Source organism: Solanum pennellii, chromosome 4, assembly GCF_001406875.1.
Source record: "Solanum pennellii chromosome 4, SPENNV200".
Lineage (NCBI taxonomy): Eukaryota > Viridiplantae > Streptophyta > Magnoliopsida > Solanales > Solanaceae > Solanum > Solanum pennellii.
In genome coordinates this window covers 20,551,215-20,563,978 of record NC_028640.1, presented here as the reverse complement: position 1 = coordinate 20,563,978, position 12,764 = coordinate 20,551,215, and the positions used below count along the sequence as shown (strand labels likewise).

General features: G+C 33.8%; 1 pseudogene; it reads left to right on the top strand.

The window, feature by feature from the left end:
• Positions 1–10,321: 10,321 nt before the first annotated feature.
• On the top strand, positions 10,322–10,991 carry LOC114076836 (annotated as a pseudogene).
• Positions 10,992–12,764: the final 1,773 nt, after the last annotated feature.

The window sequence follows — 12,764 nt, the reverse complement described above, 5'->3', positions numbered from 1 at the left end:
ACTAATGCTACCTCCTTTGTTCTTAACTTGTGAACTTGGCGATCTAAAATCTAAACCCAAATCTCTTCTTAAGATAATATATCCTTAATCCCAACATTTTCAGTTGGTACAATCAATGAAGGATCACCCATGCACTGCTTCAACATTGAGATATGAAAAACCGCATGAACTACTGCCAACTCTTGTGTTAGCTCCAACTCATAAGGTACATTACTAACTCTCTTGGATATTCTATAAGGACCAATATACTGAGGACTAAGTTTCTCCTTCTTACCAAACATCATAACACCCTTCATAGGTGACACTTTCATAGATACCCAATTATTCACTCAAACTCCAACGACCTTCTATTAACATATGTGTATGACTTTTGATGAATCTATGTCGTTTTCAATTTCTCTTGGATCACCTTGACCTTCTCCATGGCTTGGTGAACTAGATTTGGTCCTATCAATCATGCTTCACCAATTTTGAACCACCCAAAAAGAGAACTCCATCTTCTCCAATAAAGAGCTTCATATGGAGTCATTTGGATGCTAAAATGATAACTGTTGTAAGCGAACTCAATGAGGGGTAGGTGAACTCCAAATTCCCCTTGAAATCAATCACAAAATACCTCAGTATATCTTATAAAGTTTGGATAGTAAGCTCTACTTGCCCATCCATCTGAGTATGAAAAGCATCGCTTAAATTCACCTTTCAACCCAAACCTTTCTTGAAAGATTCCCAGAAATGTGCAGTAAATTGTGCACCTCTATCCGAAATGATCAAAACTGAGACTCCATGAAGTCTCACCACCTCCTGAACGTATAACTTTTCATAATCCTCTGCCGAATGAGTAGTCTTTACTAGCAAAAAGTGGGTTGATTTTGTAATTTTATTGACAATCACCCAAATTGAATCATGCTACCTGCAAGACCTTGGAAATCCAGTAATAAAGTCAATATTAATCATTTCCACTTCCATTCCGAAAGTTCTATATTCTGATCAAATTCTCCAGGCCTTTGGTGTTCTACTTTGACTTGCTAGCAATTCGGGCACTTGGCAACGAACTAAGAAATGTCTTTCTTCATACTTTCCCACCAATATACTTCTCTCAAATCGCGGTACATATTTGTGCAACCCGGATGAAAGGAATATCTTGAACTATGAGCCTCCCCCATGATCCTCTCTTTGAGTCTATCCACCCTAGTTACACACAATCTACCTTAATACTTCAGCACACCATCTCCCCTTTGTTCATAAGATAATACTCTTTGCTTATGAACATTTGCCTTCAATTCAAGCAAAATGTGATCTTGTTCTTGCTTATTTTTCACTTCTAACAGTAATGATAACTCAGCCCGTTGGTCACCACTATCCGTCCTTCTGTGGAATCCATAAGTTTGACTCCCAGGCGTACAAGTCTGTGCACATATTAAGCTAACTCCTTTTTTTCTTCCTCAACATGGGTTGTACTTCCCATGGATAACCTGTTCAAAACATCAGCAACCACATTAGCCTTACCTGGGTGATAAAGAATACTCATGTCATAATCGTAACGTAATTCTAACCACCTCCTCTAATCGATGTCTTTATGGGTGAACAGGTATTGTAAGCTCTTATGATCATTAAATATATCAACATGAACACCATATATGTAGTGATGCCATATCTTCTAAGTGAAAACAACAACAACCAACTCCAAGTCATGGATTGGGTAATTCTTCTCATGAACCTTCAATTGTATGGATTCATAAGCTATAACCTTGTCATTCTGCATCAACACACAACCGAAACCAACTCTATATGCATCACAGTACACCACATAACTTTTAGTACCCTCTGGTGAGGTCAAAATCAGAGCAGTATTCAACCTCTTTTTCAATTCCTAGAAGCTTTTCTCACAAGCTTCAGACTGTTGAAATTTAACTGTCCTCTAAGTCAACTTGGTCAAGGGAGATGAGATAGATGAAAACCCCGCAACAAACCTTCTGTAGTTGCCAGACAAACCCAACAAACTCCTTATTTTTGTTGGGGACGTGGTTCTAGGCTAGCCCAAGAACTCCACAAACTTAATACAAAACTCACATTTAGAGAACTTGCCATACAACTTTGTATCTTTCAAAGTATGAAGGACTATGCTGAGGTGAGTAGCATGATTTTCTTCATTCCTTGAATAGATTAGTATGTCATCAATGAAGACGATAACAAACTTATCCACATAAGGTTTGAAGATTCTGTTCATAAGGTCAATGAATGTTGTTGGTGTATTCTTCAACCCAAAAGACATGACAAAAAACTCATAATGCCCATATCTAGTTCTAAAAGTTGCCTTTGGAGTGTCATATTCCTTAACCCTTAACTGATGGTACACAAATCTCAGATCAATTTTGAGAAACAGGTGACATCCTCAAGTTGATCGAAAAGATCATTTATCCTTGGAAGATGATACTTATTCTTGATTGTAACCTTATTCAATTGGCGGTAGTCTATAAAAATCCTAAAGGAACCATCTTTCTTCCTTAATACAAGACAAGAGCGCCCCAAGGTGAGACACTTGGTCGAAAGAAACTTTTATCTAACAGATCATTCAGCTGTTCTTTCAACTCCTTTATTTCTGCTGGTGCCATTCTATATGGCAAAATCGAGATAGAAGGAATATCAGGAATGATGTCTATGCTAAAGTCTATTTTTCTATTAGGAGGGACTCTGAGTAGATCATTAAGAAAAACTTCTGGAAACTCCTTTACTGTAGAAAATGAGTGAAGAGAAGATACCTCAGTACTTGAGTCATTAACTCGGACTAAGTGATAGATACATCTCTTTGAAACTAACTTTCTCATTTTAAAGTACGAAATGAAACGTCCCTTAGACACTGCTGAGCTACTACACTCTACGGCTGGCTCATTAGGAATGTGGAACTTGACAACTCGAGTTCTACAATCTATCGATGCATATAAGACATGAAGCTAGTCCATACCTACAATGACATCAAAATCAACCATGTCTAACTCCACTAGGCCATCCATGGTGTTCTTGTTATTTATACAAATAGGACAATCAGGATAGACTCTTTACGCTAGAATAGACTCTCAAGTAGCGGTAGTGTATACGCATACTAAGGTAACCACCTTTCTTCCTTAAGAACAAGACCAGAGTGCCCTAAGGTGAGACACTTGGTCGAATGAAACCTTTAAAAGAGATCACTCAATTGTTCTTTCAAGCCATTTAACTCTGTTCGTGCCACTCTATATGGATAAATAGAGATAGGACAAGTATCTTGAATGATATCTATGCTAAATTCAATTTCTCTCTCAAGAGAGACTCCGGGTAAATCATTAGGAAAAACTTCTTGAAACTTCTTTACTATAGAAAATGACAGAAGGGAAGATACATCAGCACTTGAGTCATTAACTCGGACTAAGTGATAGATACATCCCTATGAAACCAACTTTCTTACCTTAAGGGACGAAATGAAATGACCCTTAGGCACTACTGAGTTACTACTCCACTCCATGACTCTCTCATTAGGAATCTGGGACTTGAAAACTCGAGTTCTACAATTGATTAATACATATCAGACATGAAGACAGTCCATACCTACAATAACATCAAAATCTACGATGTCTAACTCTACTAGGCCTGCCATGCTGTTTTTTTGATTGATAGAAATAGGACAATAACCATAGACTCTTTTGCTAGAATAGACTCTCCAACAGGGGTAGAAACACATAAAGCTTCACAAAGTTTCTCAGGAAGAATCTCAAACTTATTTCCAACATAAGGAGCTATAAAATATAAACATCTCTTGGGCGTAGCAAAGTATAAACATCAAAAGTAAAGACTTTGATCATAACAGTGATAACATCTGGAGAGTTGTCCTGCTCTAGGCAGCTAGTGATTGCCTATAGGCAGCTTGCTCCTCCGCCATTACTAGAAGTGTCTCCTCTAGATGGAACCATGTCTGGTGGAACAATGGATGAAGATTGGGGTCTGTTGCACGGATTTCCACTACTCTGCATGTTCTTAGGGCACTCCCTCATGAAGTGATCCTCTTGACAACACTTGAAGAAACCTGTTTGGCCATTGCAACACTTACCTGGGTGAGTTTTACCACACTTAGCATATGCATTATCCCAACTCCTCCATGTGCCACACTTCGTTGAGATTGTGCTGGTCTAGCCTTGAAGTTCTAAAAATTCATACTTTGATGCTCACCTTTGCTTCTAGGTGCATGAGCACTAGTAGATGATGGTGCAGGCCCCTCCATCCACTAATTGAACTAATCCTAGACACATTCTTCATTTGATATGCAACTAGCTCAACCCTATCAGCATCAATCACATGTATCACATTGAAAACCTTCATTATCTTTTTAAAAAAATTATTTGAATCCTCAGTAGTGCTCCAACTGGTGAAACTGGGAGAATTTATTCTCAGGAATTCATGAATTCTTGAGGTGTTAGCCTCTTCTTGTCGAGCTCTTCTCTGTTGCCCTACTTGGTGAGTCACCACTTGGCTTAACATCCGGATGCCTCAATAAGTTCAGAATTGGTGACTTGTCCTTGAGGTATCACGTTTGGTGCATCAGGTACCTTTGGTTCCTCAGTATACCTTCTAGATGTATGACCTCTTGCTGCTCTTCGTGGAGACATGATGATCTCAAACACGCGCAAACACGAATTAGAGAGATACTTTTTAGAGATAAACTCTAACGCAGTAAAAGGAGCATGAAAGAAGTGAAGAATTTTGTAAATGATGAAGCCTCCTAATCATAGATGTGGTGCAATTTACACCGACGACTAGCACTCTACAGACACGACTTCGTAGACTCCTTACGACTCTTGAAATTTTTGCTCAGATACAAATTTTATTATTCCCCGAGCTTACATCTTGGACATGGCCGACACCAAATGACAATTGTTGGCCTTAAGCAAACCGTTGGCTTGGCTTACTTGACTTAGCAGAAACTTAAATCAACATAACGCGTGAAACATTCTCACAAAGATTACTTAAATAAATGTCTTGGCCAAAATGACAAATAAGTCTCATAATAAAATATCTGAAATCCAAATAAAGAGAGATTCAAAATCAAACTATCTAAATAACTATCTCTCTATGAATCTTCTATCATGCCAAGATGGATGTTGGGACGAATCCTACAACATTTTATAAGTAAAGACTAGAAATAAATAAATGAGTCCTCCAGAATGCAAAGAGGCTCACCACTGACTCTGAGTGCTAAAACTGGATCAACGAAGCGCTAGATGTTGATTTTCGTTACCTGCGTCTGTATCATAAGACGATGCAGGACAATTGGCATCAGTATATTGAATGTACAAGTATGCGAGTTGGAATGTTAAACAACAGCTTAAGGTTGAAATGAAAGAAAAGAAACACTTACCATGGCTATGCTCAACTCATGAAATACTGAACTAATATAAAGCAATAATGACACATGCAATATATATATATATATATGTATATATATATATATATATGTATATATTCACTAAGCCCTAAGATGGAATTTGATTTTCCAAAACTGACTTAATGCTTATTTTTACCAGTAATAAACCCTTAAACGAATAAGTAAAATAAGTGGTGAAAACTAGTTTGCCCTTCTTTAAATCTGGATTGGGACCTTCCTCAATCCAACAACCCAAATTCCATAAGCATATCTCCCTCATACGATATTCAAAATGCGATAACTAGGCGGCGTTGGAAAGCTCTCTCTAAGGGATTTACAACAATGTCAAGAACTACCTGTAACTCATCCTGAGCTAAAAGTTATGATCATTTGAAAATTACCAAAACTTACTTCTTAAGCTAAGAAAATTTTCCATATTTTTTCCATTCTTTCCAAAATTGATTATTTTTAGTTTCTTAGCTCATTATTAGCTATTTCGAGTTGCGAGATGTTATAAGTTGGGTCTTTGATGATGAACCACACTTGATATCTCTCATTTTGTAGTATAAACTTTGATGAAAAACCAGACATCATACATCATCTTCTTTAGTTGAAGCTTTGCAACGGATCACACTATGTGCCTGTTCCTCTATAATTTTTGGTATTTGCGAGAAAGAGATTTCACTGCAGTTTGTCCTAGTTCTAAAGAGATACTACCTATTACATGATCAACTATTTAAATCAAACATCAAAATATGCCCCCACGATAAATATAAAGGCTCACTCAAGTTATATCAAGCCAAAAAATATTTGAATGGATGATGTTTGATTAAGAGATGAAGAAAACTTGATAAAGAAATTCACGAAGAATTGACAACTAACTTCTTGAAGTTTTATTTTTGTCTACTCAAACTTTTTGTATAGGATGATACATCGGTTTTTTTACCCTTTCTTATATAGTTGATGTGTCAAAACTCTTGCCGTTTTCAAGCAATAAAATATATTTACTTTACATTTCAACGCAAATTATGCGAGTTTTTATTTTTTTCCATATTGGTCTAAGTCACATATTTCAAGGGTTTCAACCTGTTGATTTTTTTTTGGAACGTATAGATTTAATCTAATGAGGGTAAACAACTTGAAGATTTCATTCATTTTCATGAAGCTTTTGTGACTTGAGAACTTGGCTGGCATTTGAGAAGCATCATGATTGGAAAACTAATCTCGAATTTGAAGAGCTTCAAAACTTGAGACTTCGCTCGATTTAATGAGCTTCATGACATGAATTTGAGACTTGTGCACCGAGAAGCATTTTCATTTGAAGATTTAGGTCAAATTTGATGAGCTTTGAAGCTTAAAGATTCAATAGAATTAGATGAAATTTATGACATGCATATTAGGCTCGTGTGTCAAGGAGCATTTTAATTTGATGTTTTTGCTCGAATTTGAAAAACTTCAAAACTTGAAGGTTCAACATAATTCGATAAACTTTATTACATGCATTTTAGGCTCATTCATCAAAGAGCATTTTTATTTGAAGATTTTTCTCGAATTTGATGAGTTTCAGAACTTGAAGATTCAATAGAATTTGATGAACTTTAAGACATGAATTTTTGGATCATGCGTCGAGGAGCATCATGACTTGAAGATTTTGCTTAAATTTTAAAAGTCTAGTGACTTGAAGAGTTAGCTTGAACTTAGCGAGCTTCACGACATGAAGATTTAGCTCGAATTTGATGAGCTTTATGCCATGAACACATAACTCGAATTAGAGGAGCTTTGGAGCTTCAAAATTTATCTTGAATTTGATGAATTTCATAAAATGCATTTTAGGCATGTACGTCTAGGAGCATTATGAGTTGTATTTTTGACTTGTGCATAAGGAGCATTATGACTTGTATTTTAGACTTGTGCGTAAGGAGAATTATGACTTTCAAATTAGACTCATACATCAAGGAGTATTATGACTTGCAATTTAGACTCATACATCAAGGAGTATTATGACTTGTACTTTAGACTCATACATCAAGGAATATGTCAACTTACATAGACTCTTCAATTTAAGTTTCCAATGAAAACTTGTCTTCGTTCTCAATGTCAATTATATTTTCTTTCTAGTCTTCGAAGTTGGAAAACTCGTGAATCTTCATTTAAAGTCATATTCAGTTCCATATCATGAGAATGTGGTGCTAGTTCTTCAAAAGTTTTAGGTTTTATGCCTTGTTTTATGTGACGAAGATCCCATCTTTGTGTTAAAGCTCAAGCTCCTCTAGTGATTCATGAAATCAATGACTTATTAATCATTTCTTTGACGAATGTTTGCAATCTCTATCACGCCCACAACACGCCTTGTTATATAAAAATGATTGAGGAATTCTTGCTCAACTTGTTTGAAACTATCAATGGAACCATGCTCAAGGTTCATGTAACAATTGAAAGCATTGACCTTAAGGGAGCACACAAACTGTTTGACAAGATAATCAACATATGTTCCAGCATTGTTGCATGTTTCAATGAAGTGTATTATGCACTGTTTTATATTTTCATTGCCGTCGAAATGCTACAACATAGAAGGTGGGTAACCAACATATATTTTTAGGTCATTAATTCTTTGGGAATACGACATTACATATGTGAGAGAAGACTTCGACGTGGACTTAGATTTATCTTTGATAGCTTTCTTTGATGAAATCCTTTAATTTGTCAACATGAATCACACATTCGACAGGTACTTGAAACTCTTTGATGATTGTTTCTTTTTTTGTGAAAAACTCTTTTTTATCTTGAGTTTCATGAAAATCTGCACATAATCGGTGGATCCTGTTTTCTCCATATTATCCATTATGTTTGTCAACTTGGTAATTTGGATGTCTAGACCTTTGATGTACTTTGTTAAGCCTTCAACTGCTTTCGTAAAATATGCAAGCTGTTCGTCTATTGTAGAAGTTTCTATCACCATCATAGGTGATGGAAAATAACATTGATTTTCCCAAACATGAGATGCAAACATATTGTGTGGGGTAGATACTGTGCTTAAGACATAATTGTCAGTTGAAATGAATGTCTTTTCGGATGTAAATAGGCTCAATTAGGAAAGAACCTTCTTGACAATTTCGGCGATGTATTCTTTATTGCTTTCACAGGAGACTTTACACATTTTGGGGACAAACCAAAGGCAATAGCTGATCTGGACGACACTCGTGAAGCTTGTTGGCCGAACAATTTGGCTTGGTTCCTTGTGATAGGTTGCATGTTTCTTGCAGTAACATCAATGATGTTTTTCACAGCGATACCGAATTTGGATCATCAGTTGCTGCAGAAACAAATGTGAATCCAGATATAGATGCAAATTTTGATACTGATGAAGATGCAGATATACATACGGATGTAGATCTAGATTTGGATGTAGATTTCATGTTGATTTTCTTGAAAGCCATCTTAGTGTTCTTGAATTTTGATTCTCGATGAGAAAAGATGAGAGTTAAAGATTGTCCCATAGGGCATGGAAACTTGTATGCGTCTAAAACTACAATCATCAAATATAATAAATTGGAAACGAAAAGTAGCAAGCAAATAACAATATTTGTATTTGAATTTATGCGAATTTTTTTACAATATTTATAAAATACTTAAGAGGAGATATGTAATACCCTGATTCTTCTCTTCAAAGATGTTCTTCATTGGATGGAATACTTGCAGCTCAAATTTTGGAGCGAAGACTTCATTCTTGTAGCGGCTCAACACTTTGAGCGAAGATTTTTTGTATGCAGAAGACTTGCACATCACTACAAAAGAGCAAGGATTTTCTATGTATTTCTATTTGTCTTCTTTTTTTTCTTCCTCTTTCTTTTGGTCTTATGAAGACCTCTTTATATAGAATTGAGTTGGGGTTTTAGGGGTATTTTTGTCCAAGCAATTTTGGTCCTCGGGCTTGAAGAACATGAGTTGGGTTTGTCTTGTCTACTTATTGGGCTAACCCAAATGTGATTTGAAATTCAATTCAAGTCATATATTTTGACGTAAATATAAATCCGACTTTTTTAACCAGTAATATTACTTGGTCAATATATCATGAATTTAAAGATCAATCTAAAATTTAATATGGAAATTCTACATGAAGAATTCTTTGTGTAGATGCTGATTTTGCCGAAAGTGAATTGCACGCAACAAATAACATAAAGGAAGGCACAAATAATGATGTTGGTTGGATATTTTCCAACAATGCTCTAAATGTGTTCAATGAAATGTTATGGAAATCTGTTAGAGCTTCCAATGAAATAAAGATGTGGTCTTGATCTCAACACACAATCAAGTGTTTGTTAGATGCTTGGGGCGAGATACATAATGTTGGTTACATCTTTAGAAGGCCTTGATTCACAATTTTAGCTTCAAAGACCTGTACATGAATTGAAATTTGTATAGCAACTGATGTCAAACTTTTTGAGTTAACTGTTATGTTTTATAAGTTTTTGTTGGTTATGTATCATATATGTATATGTTCTCAGACAACGCATACATAAAATTCAGCTATGATGAAAGCAACACAATACAATTTCCTTCCAGGAATACTAAGAAAATTTTAGAATAAAAAGTTTGGCGAGAGCAACTGTGTGTTAGTTTGACTCTACCAAATGTCTTGGAAGTGCGGATCTAGGATTTTAATGGTTGCTCGAGTATCCAAAACCTTCAGTGGATCCACCCTGCTCTTTGGTTATTGTTTATCAGGAAATAGAACTTTCCGTGCTGAACTTCTCGACACAGATAAGGAAATAATGGCTGAAAAGCTTTTTAAAAATGAAACAAGTATAGTGAGTTTCATATTCTAATAAGGTTGAGTTTTCCAAAAATAAAAATTATATATTCTTTTGCTTGAAAAAATTTCTTCTTCTTCTTTTAAGTTGGAATTCACATTATTTTCAACTTATAGGGATGAAATATACGGATGAAGATCTGAAAAGGTGTTTAACGAAATTCATCCATGGAATGCCTGTTGAATAAAATGATATTTCATATATAGACTTATACGGTAACAAAGAGCCATATAAATTATTCCAAAATTCAGATAATGATCGTGTAAACTATTTCTTTACTCAATTTAAGAGAAAAACAATCAAAGGTAAAAACTTCAACAAATGAATTGTTGGAGGTGGCAAATGATAAGGACTAGACAATAGTAAAGAAAATTTGGACAAGGAAAGATTACGAATATGGGTATAAGAAAACTTTTTGATTTGATGAAGAAAGTAGTCGTGCCAGTGAAGATAACAAAATTGTATTCTGGATTGTGAAAGAATATCGTCTTGATAAAATTACGATGAATGTATTAATAGGACATAGCGATATCAGACATGAAGACTCTGTTTTGTGTTTCGTTACAAAGAAAATTAATATATGTAAGAATCATCAAGAAATTCCTATAAAAATAAAAAATGTAGTTCTAGGTTGTGTCTCAAATTCGCCGAAAGATCACGGTGGATGGTTAAATGTTGCAAAAATTTGGCAGCTACCATCATTGGATGAACCGCTTAAATCCTTGACTGATGAAAAATTGAATTATTTTGATATTCCCGATCCTAAATATCCACGTGCATACATATGAGAATAAGAAATTATTCTAGTGCTAAGTTTATTTTAGTTACTTTAATTTGTAGAATTAAATCATGAAGTATTTATATTGTTATTTAATGAATTTCATCTATTTTTTATCTAAATGTGTTTTTTGGTTTCATATTCACATTTAAGTCCAACAAAATCTTAATTTGCGTAAAAAAGTAAATTGCTTCCTCCATATCCAAGGAGACTCGAATCTAAAACATTTTGATACATATATTGATACCAATTTAGTTTTCTATATTATTTTCCTTATTTGTAGTATATATGTACGCGACAAATTTGAGTTCTGAGCAAAAAAGATCACTTTTTTCTTTCAAACTGCATGAAGGGTCACTGAAACTTTTTTAATACCAAAATGGAGAATTCATTGTTGGAACAGCGAGTCCTTTCTCAATTTTAACACCGTAAAATATAACGTAAAAAATTCAATCTATCTCGCTACATGACCAATGATTTCATTTTTATTCAACTCTAAAAAAAATACTAACTCGATTGTTTTTTCCTTTTTTATAGGACTAATTCTCTTTTTCTTTATGCCTTTTTGGTTTTAAAAAGTTTATTTTTTGTACTCCAAATACTAAATTAATACATATGTCAGAAAATAAAAACTAAATTGATATATATGTCGAATATCATCATGATCAACTCAATTACAGTCAGAAGTCATGTGAGTCTTGCTTTGATTCAAACATCAATATGCGAATATTAAAAAAAGAAAAAGTAAAAAAAATTGATTGGATAATAATTACTACTAAGCATAAAAAGAAAAAATATTGTATCAAACTCATCACAAAAAAAAATTTCTTCGATAATGTAAAAAAATTGAGATGGAAATGAAAATCTATGGTTTGTGGAAGGAAAAAAGAAGCATGACATATATATTTATACAAATAGGTGTAGTGACGCATAGAATTCTTTTTCAGCATTATTTAAATCATTTAGATTTTGAATAACTAATGTAGTAACTTTTGTTTTGTACTGCAAATAATACTATATATATATCATGAAGAAAAAAACTAAATCCATACATATTTTTAATATCATCACGATCAACTCAATTGCGATCAGAAGTCATATGAATCTTGTTTCAAATCAAACATCAATATGCGATTTTTTTATAAAAAAAATAAAAAGAATTGATTGTATGATAATTTTACTAAGATTAAAAAGAAAAATATAGTATCAAACTCATAATCACAAACAAAAATCATCAATAATGTAAACAATTTGAGATGGAAATATAAATCTATTGTTTGTGGAAGGAAAAAGAAACATGACAGACATATTTATACCAATAGGTGTAGTGACTCATAGAATTCTTTTTTCAGCATTAATTAAAATAGTTAACAAATTGAATAATTAATATTATAACCTTTGTGTTTCTCGTCACAAGTGATTGAAGGTTGAACGATTGAAATAAATATAATGAACTATATATATAACTTGTATAAAATCTAGGAGGTGAAAAGACTTTTGTAACAGTTCAATTAATAAATATTTAATTTATAACATCGTGCATTGCACGTTTGTTCCAAATATTTCATTTAAAAAATTATATTCCAATAAGATAAATTTCAGACGGTATATTTTCGATTCATTTTTTTAGGTATAAAATAGAATTCAAAATATGAAACGGAAAAGGACCAAATAATTTGAAATCAGAAACTTATAAACTTTATATGAATGACATACTATTTTAATTTAAAGAATGATTACACACCCTCGAACATATATATATATATATATATATATATATATA